Raw genomic sequence first — 17,697 nt, forward strand, 5'->3', positions numbered from 1 at the left:
TCCCAAAGGGGCGGTCTGCAGCCGCCCCTTTACTGGATGGATAAGGGCCGCAGCAACCTCACACCGCGGCCCCAATTCAGCCTCAGGAGAGTACAAAAAGGAGCCACAAAAAGTAGCTCCTTTTTGTGCTCTCCAAGGGTGCCATAGCCGCTGCGGCACGGCTTTATGATGGCCCTTTGGTGCTGCATCATGTAGATGCAGCAACGGAGTCACGCCATGATGGTGCACGCTGTGTAGACAGTGCACGTCAAATGGAGCTCAAGGAGTGGAGTTAGGGCACCCAGCATGCAGACACTGTGCCCTACCTCCACCCACAGGTCAGCACAAAGTGCCGGCCTGTATAGGGCCTTGGTCTCTGCAATACAGTTAGCACTGTCTAGCCATATGAACTACATAGTTATGTGCTAGCTATCTGCAGATTGGTGTGTTGGCCATGCCCCATGTTATTCAGTGGTGGCAAGGGCCCTTAGATTCATGGATGCACATATGTTGCCACCCATTGAATAATATGCAGCTTGTGTGTCCACATTTTTTCATCCGGGGGGCCATAACTGAACTACCACTATAAATCAAATAAAAATAAATGAATAACATGTCTGCCCCGTTCACTTAGAGAGAAGTGGTTTCTGTCTCAATGCATTATAATAGACTTGCTATTATCCCCTTTTATATATGAACATGGGTGATACAACAAATAAATACAGACAGCTGTATGGCTGCATCTAGTTAGATCCTAACTCAATTTTATCAAATGTTGCAGTGGTCTTGAAGTTATCACTTTTTTTCTCCTTATTTGCTTTCTGAATCTTAAAAACTCGAAACTGGTTGGATACAACACCTAAGAGCTGATAATTTTCTCTCTTATTGTAGCAAGAGTTAAAAATACAAAAAAGCAAGAGCTCATGAACGAAGAATGTTCAGAATTCTGTTGCTAGATTCATGGGGCTGGGTACTGACACAAATGTTTATATAGTGATCATTCACTAGCATGAATGTCATCTGATTATATTGTTTGTACAACTTGACTTCATACATTTTGAATACTTCATTATTGAATGTCAGTGATGTTTCTTGTATGCTGAGTTTTGCATCTGATGGTGATTCTTGGCATAGGCACTTCTAGAGTTGCTGTGGAATTTCAGTGGGTCCACTTTAATAATACTGGCTTAAATTACAAGCACCCTCATTCTATATTTGTATGTAGGGATATTCAGAGTAGGTTTGACCAAGGGAAAAAAGACATACTGTACTCTAGGTACAATTGCAGTGGGAGATACCACTGAGAAGTGGAAGCATTGCAAAAAAAGCATGGTGGGTATTCTTTGCCGTTATTCATGAATACAATGGGCTAAGCTCATTCAACACAGTGACCTAAATCTAACATCACAAGAGCAAGACTTTGCTCATAGAACAAGTTTGTATTTTCCTCCTGTCTGTTGTACACACTCCAGATTTGGTGCAGACAATTCCACATCCATTCAGAGCATGTTTGGAGGGCTCCAGGAGTTAGGAGGACTGGACCCCACCTCAGTGTCTGTTCTAGATGGGAAAGGACACAATAGGGTATAGGAAATGGTTTTATTTTGGCATCTTTGGATATCCATATCTTTGGCCCATGGACATCTCTTTAGCAAGGTACTGTTTTTTTCAAGACAGTCTTCAGAAGGTGGCATAAGCCAGGCAGTTGTACACAACTGCAATTTTGATAGGTTGAAGCATTTACAGGACTGGTCATCATATCAAAAAGTTCAGTTTAGCTATATTTTTGCCATGTGACTACCATGTCAAAATGGTGATGGAAATAAAATCTCCATATCTGTGTTGTTGTAGTAAATATTGAAGTGCAGACCCTAATTATGATAATTCATTTTGTAATACCCCCAAGGAGAGGCCAAAAATGCAAGTGGCTGTGTTATAAAGCAACAATGTCTAGCATCTTTTAACCCCACCAAGAGCAGGTTGTTTGTAAAGTCATTCTCTTTCAAGTTCATGCCAACCCTAAATACTTTGAATTACAACAGAGATAGTTCATAACTCTGTGTTGTTGCTGTGAAAATCCATTTCCTCTCCAGCTCCTGTGGGGATTGCAGCTAAACTCAAAGGGAATAGAGCAGTCCAAGGAAGGTGATAGATGATATCACAGTTCCTGCTAATCAAAAAGTCTCAGGGCTTCAACTCTGTGAGCCCCAACATACTATTGTTCCATATCTTCTTGTATTGAAGCTATTAATACCCTGTTGTTTTATATCAGTATATCTCTGTTTTTGCTTGTTTTTATGTACAGTAATGATACATAACCATAACTATATGTTACTGTAAATCCCATAAATATTGGAAGAAATTATTCATACTTGAAGTATACACAAGTGAACAACAGTGTCACAAACTTGATAGAATGCAAAATTTTCTACTTTGTTGTCATCTTTTCAGTTCATTTTACTTTTTTCCAAGTCAGGTCTATGAGGACTGAGACTTGTCAGTTGATCTGAGCCCTCTCTGCTACAGCAGGGGAAAGCTTCTGTTCTGTTGTGGAAGAAGATTATGAAGGAGATAGTTACATGGCAGATCGCAGGCCTTTAATTTATTCTCTTTGTATACTGTACTAGGGGATGCTTTTTTTAAAAGAGCACAAACCAGAAATTAAAGTGTGGTGTTTTAATCTTAGCATTTTGAGGAAACAACCTTTTCCATAAAGAAAAGAAATAAAGTGCAGTTCCTCTGTTTAATAAATTATCTCTTCATCCATCTTTTTTTTTTTTTTTTGGGGGGGGGGGGTTCAGGAGCCACCAAGGTCTGTAGATCTTTTATTTTCCCAGTCTTCTACTCCTAAAATACAAAGTGTGGATTTAGAGAGCCTTTGAAATTCATTGCTGGCCATTGTGAACATTTCTGTAGCTGATATAACTATTTCAGAAGTAGTTGTTTAGTTTGTGATATGGCAGCTGTGTGTGTCATTCTGTAAACAAACCAGTCACTCCTTCTGAAGTGAGGCAACTCAAAAGCCCTTGAAAATAAAGGGACACTTATTCTTACTTTGCGTTTGACTTCAGCAAGTTAGGGCATAACTAAGCTCTCTTGAAAAGGTAAAAGGAGGGCACACTTAACATGATCTTATCTTGTTAAGCAGATTTTCATCATGTATAAAATGTGCCCTGCTATAATATTTGCTATTTGATTGTGAACAGTATTTGAGTCTAGAAGATTGCAAGACTATTGTAGTCTGCATACCTGATTGTTGTTGTGTGCTTTTAATTTAACTTTTCCAAAGCAGCAGTTCTACACCTTCTCTAGCCATTTCTGAGCTACTAAGAAGTCTCCAACATTTGGCTTAAGTGGCATGTAGAAAAGAGAGCTGACTGTTCAAAGTAAAAATTGATATTTCTATTTTTGGTCTGTGTATGTAGGGATAGACAATTTCAGCAGCACAGGGACCACTTTCATATCTTCAGGACCTACTGAAGGCAGCACCAGTTTCAAAAACGCAAAAATTGATAGGAGGGGGCAGAGAGCTCAGATCAAGTACTGGAAGTTCACTTAACAGTTTTCTTTAGTGAGGATTAAATGCAACTACAACTCTCAGAATTCCCCAGCCAGCATGGCCAATGCTGGACAAAGAAAGAATTCTGGAAGTTGTAAGAACAATCCCATGGTGAAAGGCAAGAACATAATCTGTCCTGGAAGCACTGGTTCCCTTCTATTCTCTCATCCATCCAGGCTTAGTGTGAGCACAAACATATGTGTCTGCTGGGATTTTGCAAGTTCTTTGGCATTGCTTTCCTTTGCTTTGTCCTTTAGATCTTTTGTTACACGCCCCTAGGTTTTACCCTCGACTTATCCATGGGTCATATCAAAATCTATCATTTTGGCCCCAAAACCTGTCCTCAACTTATACATTAGGTCGACTTATAGTCAAGTATGTACGGTAAACCTTTTTATACTAATAGATGTGGAACAATCCTTTTCTAGCAAAAAGAGACATGCATATTACATTACAAGCACTTGTTTTTCTTGCCAGATTGATCCTCTGAGACAGTCTCACCCCTGGAAGCAAAACAGTTCCTGCCCGTGTGTTACATAGCTGCCGAATACTTACAGTGCAAAATAGGACAATGAAACATGTTTCATAGATTGTCTATATTTTGTTCTGTTGTTGATAGCAATTGATAAAGATTCATGGATATCAATAAGATACCTCAATTAAATATTCTGAATGAAGGTAAATTTGAAATACAATCTCTGTGACTCATGCAGCGAGCTTTTATACACATGAATATTGTTTTCACTATGCTCTCTGCTGCGGTTTTCTACAGGCTGATTTTGTTAACCTAATTTCAGCAAAAGGGGTTTGAAACTGAATGCCAAGGAGAGAAACTGCATCAGTGAAACAAATTGTTTTATTCTCATGGTAATGCCCAGTGGTTTTGCAGTATATTATTATCTACTTCTATGCCATTTTGACAATCTTATGAAGAATAAGTAATTACTGTTGTAATTTTTAAGTGCTGTTTGTTGATGGTCACTACTCTGGCTTGCTCATTGCTTTAGGAGTCATTATATGAGAGGGTATATTATGTGAAGGTTACAATAATTTATTCACACAACTACATTTTAGGGTAACCTAAGTTGAGGAGAGCTAGTATGGTGTAGTGGCTTGAGTATTGGAGTCTGAAGACCAGGGTTCAAATCCCTGCTCATCCATGGAAATCCACTGCGTAACCTTGAGCAAGTCATACTCTTCGGAGGAATGCAAAGACAACCCCCTCTGAACAGATCTTGTCAAGAAAGCCCTGTGATAGAGTGGCCTTAGAGTCACCATAAATCAGAAAAGATAAATACACATGTTGTGTGGCTCTATCACATAACTATTCTGAAAGTGTACTTTCTGAAAGTACCATTATGATTCTGTGATTTCAGCATATGATTGTATCTTAATGGCATAAAGAATAGTGTTTGCTGTTGGTGTCTCACTTCTGTGAATACACATCATATTCTTTTGTACTTACCAGGGTTATACATGTGGATGTTGGGCCAAAACCCACTGCAGAACTAATCCAGTTTGAGACTGCTTTAAGTGCCCTGGCTCAATGCTAGGAAATCGTGGGAACTGTAGTTTCGTGGGACGTTTAGCCTTCTCTGTCAAAGAGCCCTGGTGTCACAACAAACTACAGTTCCCAGGATTGCCTAGTACTGAGCCAGGGCAGTTAAAGCAGTCTCAAACTGGATTATTTCTGCAGTGTGTCTTGGCCCATTGTAACAAGGTCTAACATGATACCCACCCCCTTTAGACCTTGCCTTTCAGTGGTAAGGTTAAGTAGATAAGGGGTAATTTCACTGTTACACTTGTCCCTCCACATTCGCTGGGGTTAGGGGCACAGGACCCCCGTGAATGTGAAAAAAATGCAAATAACAAAAACACTATGTTTTTACTTGAGAGAACGCCTGTCTAGGAATCTCTAGGTTCTCCACTGCAACTCTGCAGTCAACATCTGTCAGACATTGACCATAGAATTGCACTGGAGGAGCTACAAATGCCTAGTGCAATGTTCTCTCTAGGGATCTCTAGGTCCTTCAGTGCAAGTTTTGGTTATGGTTGACCATAGTGTTGCACTGGAGGAGATATTCCTAGAGAGAACATATTAATAAATCCATGAATAATCAAATCCGCAATATTCAAAGCTGCAGATGTCCAGGGACGAGTACACTCCATTTCATGTGAGTGTTTTATTGGAACTTTGGTTTTAGTAAACACACTCTAAACCTTGAGTTAGAGCCTGTTCAAAATAAAATCAAATGTATTTATTTTGATGACACCAGCCAGCTTTTGGGAATCTTGCAATGAGATAATAAAGATGTAGGTTGGATTGAGAATGGGGTCCAGAGTCAGGCAAGTGTGCAATTGAGCTGCTGCTCCACATGCCAGAATTTGGAGACAGTCAGTAATTGATTGTTGAAAATGATATGATAAAGTGATATGATAAAATGTTGAAAGTGATATGTTCGTCTAAAGTGAGTGCTCTAACTTTGGCTATGTTTCTCTCCAGTTTTAAGGCCTAAATCTAAGTGCCAGTCCCAACTTGAGCAGACCCATTCCACTGTTGAAATGTTCTTACCATGAGGAAGTTCTTCCAAATGTTTTGTTGGAAGGGCTTTGCTGGTAATTTGAATCCACTGTTTTGCATTGTACCCTTTGGAGCAGCAGAAAACTAGCTTGTGCCATTTTTCATGTGGCAGCTCATAAGATATTGAAGATGACTATCATATCACATCTTCACACCTCAGTGGGATGTACATTTTGTAATAGAGAATTGTACAAAAACAACCAAACATTCTTCAAACTAGGACATTAAAAAAGATCAGGAGGGTTTGCATAAATATTGCTATATGTAAAACAGAACAAAAATGGAACGGTTGTATAACAACGAAAGGAGGCCACAAGTCAGCAGCCCTGATTGTGGCTTGTCATCCCTAGGCAAATGGAGTTGGCGTTAGAAGCATCAGAATTGTTATTCTCTCTTTCAAATGCCATTGTTACAATGAAACAACAAACAGATTTTCCCATTTATAAATAAACATTTGAAGAAACTTGTTTTCTTAACATTCAGCAGTCAGAAAAGAAATAGGGCATTTTATGCATTTCTGGCTCAGGATATATGATTAGCTCAGTGGCTTGTATCCTAAACTAAGTTAAGGAGGTTCAAGGGGAAGTTAGGCTCCTCTTCACGTAGTTCACAGGAGACCTTGGATGGCCACATCCCTGCATCACACACACCTGCCAAAAAGAGATAATTTTGGGGAGCTCAAAATATTCCTAAACATTCTTTAGGCGATGTGTGGGGTACTGTTGCAGGCCATTTAAGGGCCAGGAGATGCCTTTTTAAACCGTAAGTGAATTCATTGCCAGTACCCTGACTATTTTTTAAATGCCTCTGCTGGCCCTAAAATGGCCAGGCAGCCAAAATGTGGGAGAACTGCCCCCAGTGCCCCTAGAGGACATTTTGTGAGAAAATATTTTTATGGGGGTTGGAATAAATTACCCCTGTGGATCCCCAGGAGCCACAAAAGCAGCCCTGGGGGTTGCTCTTTGGTTGTTTCAGCCAAATGGAATCTGGAAAATCTTTTCCAGGTTGGGTAGATTGTACTGGGTTTGGTAGACGAACTTTTTGTAAGATACCCTGAGGCCTTGCAATTCAACAACAGACCAACACACAGATTAACATGTAAATCACTTCCTCTCAACAAAGCGTTACACAGTATATATACCCCACTCACTTCCATGCCAGCATTCTCTGAAAATGCCAGTCACAGATGCTGACAAAACATCAGGAATAAACCCTTCCAGAACATGGCCACATAGCCTAAAAAATCCACAAAAAACTATTGTTGTAAGTCTGTTTTGGTCACAGACAAAGTAATGTTTTAGAATTGTATTGTTCACAAGTACATCTTAGAGCAGGGTTGGGAATGATTGTGATCCAGATGTTGTTAAACTGCAACTCCCAGTGTTCCTCACCATTAATGGTGTTGGCTAGAGCTGCTGGGAGTTGTGGTCCAACAATATCTGGACCACCACGATTCCCACCTTGCTCTTTCAAGGGGGAAAAACACCTAATGATGGGAAGACCTATTGTGTATTATTACTTAATCAGCCTAATATAATATCTTGTATGCTCGACAGCAAGCTAATGTGCAGGCATTTGTCAAGTGCTAATACTTCCCTGTTCACGTGTGCTGATTACACATAGAAACATCTGTTCAAAAAGAAGCAATTGAAAAATAAATAGTTCACAATGTGTAGTAAATTGGAATTTTACATAACCTGTTACACTCATGGCTTTTGTTTGAGTACAGCTAATTCAGTATTTTCATGACTGTTTCATAATTAAATCTGTACATCTGCTTCTCTTTGAAGTTTATTCAAAACACTTTTGATGACTCAGTAAATTAGAATTTGGTATCACGTTGGTACTAATTGGCAAATACATCTCAAAAACAGGATTTAATAAATTAATGTGTCTACTATGCCAACACTGACAAGCTTCTGTTGATTCAACTTCAAAGAATAGTGTTTAATTGTGGAAAATCCAAAATGTTAATTTTCTGTAAAAGCAAAGCTTTTAGTAAAGCAAGATCAAGAGATATATAGTTTGTGATAATTAGTTTAATTATTTTATGATCCAAATTGAACTCAGAATGGTGTTTGAGATAAGGTGAAAAGTTAGTTTTTTTTATTTAATTCTATATGTAATGTCAGTATTGTTGTTGTTGTGGACCTTCAAGTCATTTCTGATTTATGGCAACCCTAAGGTGAACCTATAATGGGACTTTCATGGCAAGATTGATTCAGAGAAGGTTTGCCATTGCCATCTCATGAAGCTGAAAGCATGTAACTTGACCAAGGACACCCAGTGGGTTTTATGGCTGAGAAGGGAATTGAACCCTGGTCTCCAGAGTCATAGTCCAACACCCAAACAACTACACTGTGCTGGCTTTCAGAATACATAATGTCATATGTGCCTGTATGTGCCTTCAAGTTGCCTGTTGAGTTAGGGTTACCTCATGAATTTCATAAGGTTTTCTTAGGTAAGGAATACTCAGAGGTGCCAGTTCCTTCCTCTGAAATATAGCCTACAGCATCTGGTATTTGTTGGTAGTCTCCCATCCAGGTACTAACCAGGGCTGACTCTGCTTAGCTTCCAAAATCAGACAGGATTTGGTCCCTTTAGAGTATTTAGGTCCTAATGTCACATACATACACATTATGCATAATTAAGAAAGTGTCCCAATGATTTAAATAGATCATATTCCAGAGAATTCTAGGATTCATACTAATGTCAGGAAAGGAAAGGTTAAGTCAGGAATGTCAAACATGTAGCTTTCTAGTTGATGTTGTACTACAACTCCCAGCATTCCTTACCTCATTGACTGTGATGTTTAGGGCTGATGGAGAGTGTAGTCCAGCAACATGTGGAAAGCCACCTGTTCTCCATCCCTGGTTTATTGGTCCATAAGCCTGTAGTTTTTCTGCTCTCATTTAAACCAGAAGGTAATATTTCACAAAACAAATTGGGGGATGGAACAGATCTCACATCTTCTGACTGACTTTTAGTGTGGTCCTTATTATAAAACAAAACTCAGAAGTGTCCAGTGCAAGATGAAAGGTGCATGACATGACTATGCTAGCAGTCTAAATTAATTTCATGGTAAATTTTGCTTCTTTGGGGACATCTTGGGGATTTTAGTTATTTGACAGAAGTGTGTATTGCTAATTGAGTTGAGCCTGGCAATATGCTGGGTCAAGTTAAAGAAGCGAGGGTGGTGTTACGATTTGTCTACTTCCATTATCATTGTGGTGTAGGTACCATGTGCAACATGACTGCTTCTCTTCTGTGAAAAGAAAACTGCAGCTTAATTCCCCCCCCCCCCCCAAGATAGCTATTTTGGATCCGAATTGACACTGCTTATGCAAAGAGAAGTCTCACATAAGCATTTACTTACTCAAGTGCAGCTGGTGATTCACAGCATTTTTGAACACTTTGGGGGAACCTGTGATAGTTAATTTATTTAAAATGAGTATAGACTTACAGTATTGTTGTATGTGCCTTCAAGTCTTTCTCAACTTATGGTGATCCTAAGGTGTTGAACCTATTTCAGGGTTTTCTTGGCAAGATTTGTTTAAGCGGGGTTGCCATTGTTTTCCTGTGAGGCTGAGAGAGTGTGCTTTGCCCAAAGTCACCCAGTGGGTTTCCATGGCTGAGCAGGGATTTAAACCCTGGTCTCCAGAGTCATAGTCCAACAGTCAGATCACTAAACCATGCTGGCTCCCTGACTTGCACTATATCTGTGCCCAATTTGTCCTTATTAGTACTGAGTGAGTTTGCAATTTCTGTACAGCAGGAGTGTACAAAATGCAGCCTCGTGCCTCATGTAGCTCCATCATATTGAGTCACAAGATTTGTTGTTTTACAATATCATTAGCCTTCTAAAGAGTGTTGGTGCTTGGGCTACAGAAGATTCTGCACTTGGAGAATGAGTCTGCAATTGTAAAACAGAAGTGAGCAAAATGCAGCCTCATGCAACCTCCAAGCCCTTTTGTACTACTCCACCCATGTTCCCTAGAGGTTTTAAAAATGACATCACCACTAAATATGCTAAACTCAGTGAGAATAGAAACTAAATGTACCCTAGTCAATGTATCATAGTGAATATTGTAGTCAATTCAGTTTCTTTTAATTTGGTGTTAATAATAATATTACAACAGTTAAAGTCAATGTATAGCTTTTGAGAGCCATAGTGGTTTAGTGGTTTGAGTGTTGGACTGTGACTCTGGAAACTAGGGTTCAAATCCTCACTTGGCCATAGAAACCCACTGAGTGTGACCTTAGGCAAGTTAAACTCTCTCAGCCTGAGAGGAAGTTAATGGCAAACCCACTCTGAACAAATCTGGCCAAGAAAACCCTATGATAGAGTCATGTTAGAACCTCCATAAGTCAGAAATTACTTGAAGTCAAACAATAATAACCATTATATGGCAATGGAAGGAGATGCTTATCAGTTTTCTTGGACGGGGGCAACATATAAATTTCCTGCTCTTTTCTAGGTCTGCTGGGTGAAGGGAGAGTTAAAGGCACACACTAAAGGAATCTGGTTGTATGAAATAGATAAGTTTTGACATTTCAGGTTTGTTTAGTTTTGTAAGACCATGCAGCAGCATCCCACTGTAGAGCTTAAGGGATGGGGAGTTATTTGTTCATTGATCTTCATAGAGTAATTTATAGTGCAGGAAGAGCATGTTCTCTAGACCAGAGCTGAACAAAATTACTTGGTTTGGACTGCAGTTTTCAGAATCCCTCAGCCCACCTTGGCCTTCAGGTATGCTAGCTGAGGATTCTGGTCCAAAAATGTAATGTTCCCAAGCTTTACTCTGAATATGGACCATCTGTTTTTGCTGGTGTGGCCAAGTTTTTAAAAAGTCTCTGTGGAGTTTATAATGTTAAACAACATTATGCTCTTATCATAATTGCATTTTTCATGTTGCACAACAGATGATTATACAAGTAATCAAAAGGAATTGTTGAAAAGTAACTGTTAGCAGCTCTGCTCAATACTACATCCAATTCACATCTATTTTCTAAAATTAATCATAGTTGATACTGTTAGGTGCTCTAGTTTCCATTGTGTTGGAAGTAATTGTAGGATGAGAGTGAAAGTTCTCAGATTAGAATGTTTGTCTGATTGAGAGACGGAAAGAAAGAATGAACTCCATTTTTGGTATGGATAATCCAAATGGGCCAGGTTTATCCTGCCTAATTATAACAGTGCACACAAATATGCAGCTATACCTCATTTTATGTTAGCGAGGCCATGACATTCCTTGTTGTGTGGTCTGATAATCTCCAGTCTGAGTGCTAGTGGGAGACTTGTCTTCTAACAAGAAAAGAAGAAGAGGGGAGACAATTGAGTTGTCTGCTGACTTTGATTCACAGGAGTGGCATGTATGCACATGCATGTACACACACACACACACAAATAATAATCAGTAGGGAAATGGGATTTTCCAGCTTTAGAAATATAGTCAGAGTATGTTGACACACTTTAAAAATTCATCCTGTTTCTTCACAGTAGTTTGTGGTTTCAGTTCCTGATTTTTGAAGTGTGGAGGTGCTTTCAGTTCTTTCTTCTATTTATTGGGAGAAGGACATTGCTCTGTTGGAAGTCTCTGTGGTGAATAATAACTACATGAGACTGTTGTTGTTTTTATATCGAGCTGAAGACATACAAAGCCAGCCCTGCTTTATTGTTTCTAGACCTTTAGTCTTCACAGTCATCCAGAAGTTACATTATTCATATGGTCAGGCGCTCACCATGATGTGACTGTAAGATAGGAAAAGCTGCTATGCTTACCAATTCGTACTGTTTGCTTCAGATTTATAAGCAACATTGCCTTGGTTTCTAAGTGCTCCATAGGATTTTGGTCCCTGGAGGTACAGAGCAGATGACAAGATTTTTAAATTAACCATCGAAACGCTCAGCTTTTGTCAGTGTGTTGTGCCAGACCATTGTGTTACAACAGTTTCAAAGTGAAAATGATATAGATTTGTCGTTTGCTTGTTTGAAAAGGTGGGGGAAATAAGATACCAGCAAGGATTGGGGAACATTCCTACCAGTCTTAATTTTTGAAAATTGAATCTGATCTTGTTCCAGCTCTGCACACAGTCCTGCTGTTCCTCTTGTTGTGAGTGGTATGTGTGCATGTGTGTTGTGGGGGGTGGGAGTAAAACTGAATCTGAACAATCTGTTTACATCACTGCGGTTGAAACCTCTACAATTTTGTTGAGGTCAATATGACCTATAATTAGAGGGAAATTTCTCTTTTATGGCTGTCAGATTATTATTATTATTATTATTAACCTTTATTTATGAAGCGCTGTAAATTTACACAGCGCTGTACATACAATCTTTTAGTTAGACGATTCCCTGCCCTCGGGCTTACAATCTAAAAAGACATGATACAGAAGGAGGAGGGAGTGGTGGAGGGAAAGGGTAAGAGGTCCAGCAGTTCCTCTCTACCTCCAAGGCCTGGACCAAGGCAGATGGACTGGAGGGAGGGGGAGGCTTCATAATGGATGGTTAATCATTTTCCAGGGAAAATACATACTCACAAGTAGGATAATACATATACAGTACATAGCAATACAGGAAAGGGTTCAATAAACAGGCACCACAAGAACATCAAATAGTGAGCGACAATTATGCAATGACCATTATGGAATGGTCTCATCAATGAGATACAAGTGAGCTTCATGTGTTGGATGTTTCTGCCATCAATTGAAGACAGGGGCTGCATCTGAACTACAGAAATAATCCAGTTTGACACCACTTTAACTGCCATGGCTCAATGCTATGGAATTCTGGGAATTGCAGTTTTATGAGACATTTAGCCTTCTCTGTCAGAGAGCTCTCGTGTCACAACAAACTACAGTTCCCAGAATCCCATCGCAATGAGCCATGGCAGTTAAAGTGGTGTCAAACTGGATTATTTCTGCAGTGTGGATGCAACTTGAGACATCTTCCTACAAAAATGCCAGTGTGTTTTCCTGACAGCCCTCCTGACCCCAAGTCATAAATGCCAATGGTTTTTTAATGGTCTGTTGGCTGAGTTTTTGTTTTATATCCTGGCTTTATCCAAGTGCAAAATACACAACAGGTTGTGACATGAATTAAAACAAAATAGCTAAGACCCAGTCTATTTTAAAAAATGAAAAATAATGTAAAACAATGCAGGAATTGTATTAATTAATAATGGTATTAAAACCAACCAGTGGATTTTAAATGATTTAAAAAACATAACATATGACATTTCCCACTCAAAAAGAACCTTCTGCAGCAGCTGTGTGAATAAAATAGTCTTTGCCTGCCAGTAGAAAGAGAGCAGATCAGGGTCAGTCTAACCTCCTGAGGAAGCTGTTGAGAAGGCCCCTTCTTGTGTCATTCCAAATGTGGCCTGTAAAAGCTGTAGGACAGGGAGAAAACATTCCCTAGAAGATCTCAAAAGTCTAGGCAAGCTCGAATGGGTAGGCATGGTCCAGACATGAGCCACATTGGGTTGAATAAGTCATAACCAGCATTTTCAGTTGTTTTGTTGTTGTTTGCTGTCCTCGAGTTGACCGTGGCTCATGGTGACCCTGTGGAAGAGACACCTCCAGCACCCCATATCCTCCACTGCTCTGTTTATGTCCTATAAATTCAGGCCTATAACCTCTCTGATTTAGTCTATCCATCTGCCTTCCTGAACTGTTCCAGCAGCAGTAATACACAAAGTTCAGAAAAGGTTTGGGATAGGTTTGGTTTTTTCCAATGGTTGTTATTGTTGTTAGCTTTTCTCAAGTTGACCTCAACTCATGGTGACCCTGTGGATGAGAAATCTCTTAAGACCCCCTATCCTCCACTGCTCTGCTCAGGTCTTGCAGGCTCAGGCCCAAGTCCTCCCTGATTGAGCCTATCCACCTAGCATGTGGTCTTCCTCTTTTTTCTGCTGCCTTCCACTGTTCCTAGCGTCATTGTCTTTTCTCATGAATCATTTTTCCTCATGATGTGGTCAAAGTAAGATAGCCTCAACCGCTCTCCTGCATTGTTCCTTGAACTGAGCCCAAGTTTCCCTATTCCCTTTGATTCTGCTCTGCTTCTTACTTTGGCATCCTAGTCACCTATGATTACCAGGCAATCCTGTTTTCACATGTTATCAATTTCATCTTGGACTCTGTTGCAGAAATGTTCAGTTTCTTCTTCCTCTCTTTCTGTGATTGGCACATAAACTTTGGATTGTGGTGATGTTTATTGGCTGCCCTGAAGCATTATTGACTTGATTCAGTCTGGCTTTACATTATATCCTTTGACTGGTTTTGCTGTCTTTCCCCACTATTATCGCTACTCCATTTTTTTTTCATTTTTCATTTCCTGAGTAGATCACTGTATCTGAGTCAAAATGTTCCATTTCTGTCCATTTTAGCTCAATAACTCCTAGCATTACTATGTTTATAAGTTCCATTTCTATTTTTACTATGTCTAGTTTTCCCTGGTTCATACTTCTTACATTCCATGTACCTATAACATGTGTGGCACCACTCCAGACCTTCTTGCCATCTTTAAATGTGTGTGCTGCTTGGCTTTCCATTTTGTTTAGTTCTGTTGTGCCATTTCCCTTGTCTCTGCTTGTGCTTGCTCTCTGTTTTCCCCTTTTGCTCTCTTTCTATGTCCTTTTCCTATCTCTTTTTCTGTCTTAGTCTCATCTGGGGTTTTCTTGGTGAGAGGTTATCACAAAGAGGTTCACCTTTGCCTCTCTCTAAACAGTACTCTCTCTACACAGTACTAACAAGCATTAGCTACAGTATCATTGCTGTAGTCTCTGAGGGTTCCTCCAGCAGTGTCACCCACCACTACTACTGCTGCCCAGTAGTTGTATTGGATTTTCTACAATTTTACACATAGTAAGGGGCAAAGCCACAGTCCACCCCATCCAGAACACCCTTCTGCCACCTTCTGATTTAGACACCGAGGGCCTGCTGGGGAAAAAAGGCAGCCATCCTGTGGAAGGGAGTTCCACAGGCTGGGAGCAACCAGCGAGGGCCAAGAGGTATGCGGCTTCACCCAGCTTGGAGTCCAGTTTGACTGCACTGCAAGGTTGTTTTTGTGAGCCTTTACTGAGCAAGCAGACTGCACTGCAGGGATGCTGTGACTGTTGCCACCCTTTCTGCAGAGTACGTCAGGTTCATGACACCAATATCTTTCAGTCAATGTGACTATTATTATTATTATTATTATTATTATTAACCTTTATTTACCTTTATTTATAAAGCGCTGTAAATTTACACAGCGCTGTACATAAATTTTTTAGTCAGACGGTTCCCTGCCCTCAGGTTTACAATCTAAAAGACACGACACAAAAGGAGAAGGGAGTGCTGGTGGGGAATAGGATCAGGTCCAGCAGATCTTCTCCACCTCCGAGGCCTGGACCAAGGCAGATGGACTGGAGGAAGGGCTTGGCTTCTTGATGGTTAAAAGGAGGCTTCCTGGGTCAGAGAGGGGCTCACCTCTGGGAATGCTTCTATGTATTAATAGTAATAGTAATTCTATTAGTAATCCTATGTTATGATACAGTTTGGAGTCGCACATGGGGAACCATTAGTCAGTAGAGTGGCTGAGAAAGGCTTTTTTAAAATCAGCAAACCAAGGCTTAAATAGCAGCATTCAAAATCTGCAAAATGTTTTTGAGGGTTTTTTTTTGCCAAAGCTTGTTTGAATTTTATTACATTACTGGGCTAGGAAAAAGGTCTATTAGTTAATAGCGATTAATAGAGTTGATTCTGGAACATCTAGGAGAGACCATATTACTCCGGTTCTAAAGTCCCTCCACTGACTGCCTATTAGTTTCCGGGCCCAGTACAAGGTGTTGGTTATTACCTTTAAAGCCCTAAATGGCTTGGGTGCAAACTATCTTCGGAACCGCCTTCTCCCCTACAATCCTCCCCGCGCACTCCGCTCCTCTGGGAGAGGTCTACTTCAGCCACAAACATCTAGGCTTTTGGCTACCTCCCAGAGGGCATTTTCCATCGTTGCCCCCAGACTGTGGAACAGCCTGCCGGATGAGATCCGTCTGCTTACATCCTTAGACAGCTTTAAAAAGGCTAAGATGGATCTCTTCCGGCAGGCCTTTCCAGATTAGAGAACCCAGCCTCAGGAAACTCCTATGAATAAATAGATACCGCTGCTCCCATTTGTTATTGTTATATTGATTATTGTTATGTTGTTTGACCTTTGGGTCAGTTTTAACTTGTATGGTTTTAATTCTCTATTAGATTTAATGCCTTTTAAGGGGGGGAGGGTACTAGGGATTTGATATGTTTTGTATTTTTAACTTGTTAGCCGCCCCGATTGCTCTCAGAGGGGCGGGATACAATAAATTTATTATTATTATTATTATTATTATTATTATTATTCCTAGCTATTAATTTATCCAATAGACACTTGTACCTTTGTTATATTTTGTAAGCTGTTTAATTTTCAAGACTTGTTTGTTTTATTCCTCAACATAGAATCAGATGTACTTAATTGGTTGACCAGGTTGCCCTGGGCACTAATTGTGTCAGGATTCCATTTGGAGACTTCACTCACACCATCAAGTCTACATTTATTGGACCATGAGATTAGCTAACAACAACAGCAATAACAAATTTCAATTCAAAGCTAACATCCCAGTCAATCAAGGATTGTAGATGGAAAGTTTTCCTGGTCTGGCTAATAATTGGATATGGTCCCCCCACAATGCCAAATATACTTGAACAAAGATATTAGTGGGTGTGGGTGTGTGTTGTGCTGTTTACTACTGCCAAGAGATGCGGGGCAATATGGAAACAGGCTTTATATGTGACTTCCCAGAAATCTTTCTTGAAGATCCTTGTGGGATGATAAAGAAAACCTTGCTATTGTAGGATCATCTTCTTACAAACTGAGCTTGTAAAGTCAGACTTCCATATCCAAGTATGTTGGTAGTATTGCCTCAATCATCTATCACAACTTTTCTCCATCCTAAAGACTCCACTGTAAATCAGTGGCTCCTTTCTCTGTTTGTGTATTCACAAAACTCCTTTAAAAATCTTGCCAAACTTTTCTGCTAATTCAGCCAGCCACTCTGCAAAACATTAGCCCTTGGTGAAGACACTAATATGCATAGCATCTTTACATTTTCAGAAAAGATTGACTGGCTTTCCTTTGTGAGAAGTTGGCTGAATTAATAATATCTGCATGTTGGCAGAAAGGACGTTCTTAATCAGAAATGATAGCTAGAAACAACAGATCAAAAGGTACAGCCTCTAGGCAGTGCTGAAACCAGGATGCTATGACATCTACAAAATACATCTGTTCTTATTTCCTGTTTTCAGAACTGGTAGCAACTGTTCATGGATTTCCATCTTTCCCAGACTATCCCATGTACTGCGCTTCATTACTTTATTTTGTTCTCCATGGTTCCTAAGAAACTCTGTAATCTTTCAAATAATTTCTCTATCTTGAATGAATAACAGCTACCATGTGAGTGCTAGCCTTTGTTCTAATTTGAAAATGAAGCATACATTAAACCAATATTACTCCTTATTTATATGGAGCTTTGTACTTTATAAAGAATACCTTTTAATAATCAGTATT

General features: G+C 39.8%; 1 protein-coding gene across 6 annotated transcripts in view; it reads left to right on the forward strand.

The window, feature by feature from the left end:
- The window catches only part of LOC149317388 (serine/threonine-protein kinase Sgk3), a 66,890-nt gene that overhangs the window by 15,708 nt on the left and 33,485 nt on the right, over positions 1-17,697 (forward strand). The window contains exon 1 of one of the 6 annotated variants that reach the window (XM_089517399.1): positions 6,865-6,881. The exons of the other annotated variants lie outside the window; for them this stretch is intronic. The gene's annotated coding sequence lies outside the window, so the exon portion shown is untranslated. Of the gene's footprint in view, positions 1-6,864; positions 6,882-17,697 lie in introns of those variants that run through there. 6 annotated transcript variants of the gene reach the window in all.

Source organism: Sceloporus occidentalis, unplaced genomic scaffold (assembly GCF_023333645.1).
Source record: "Sceloporus occidentalis isolate IW3139 unplaced genomic scaffold, rSceOcc1.0.p SCAF_3, whole genome shotgun sequence".
Taxonomy (NCBI): domain Eukaryota; kingdom Metazoa; phylum Chordata; class Lepidosauria; order Squamata; family Phrynosomatidae; genus Sceloporus; species Sceloporus occidentalis.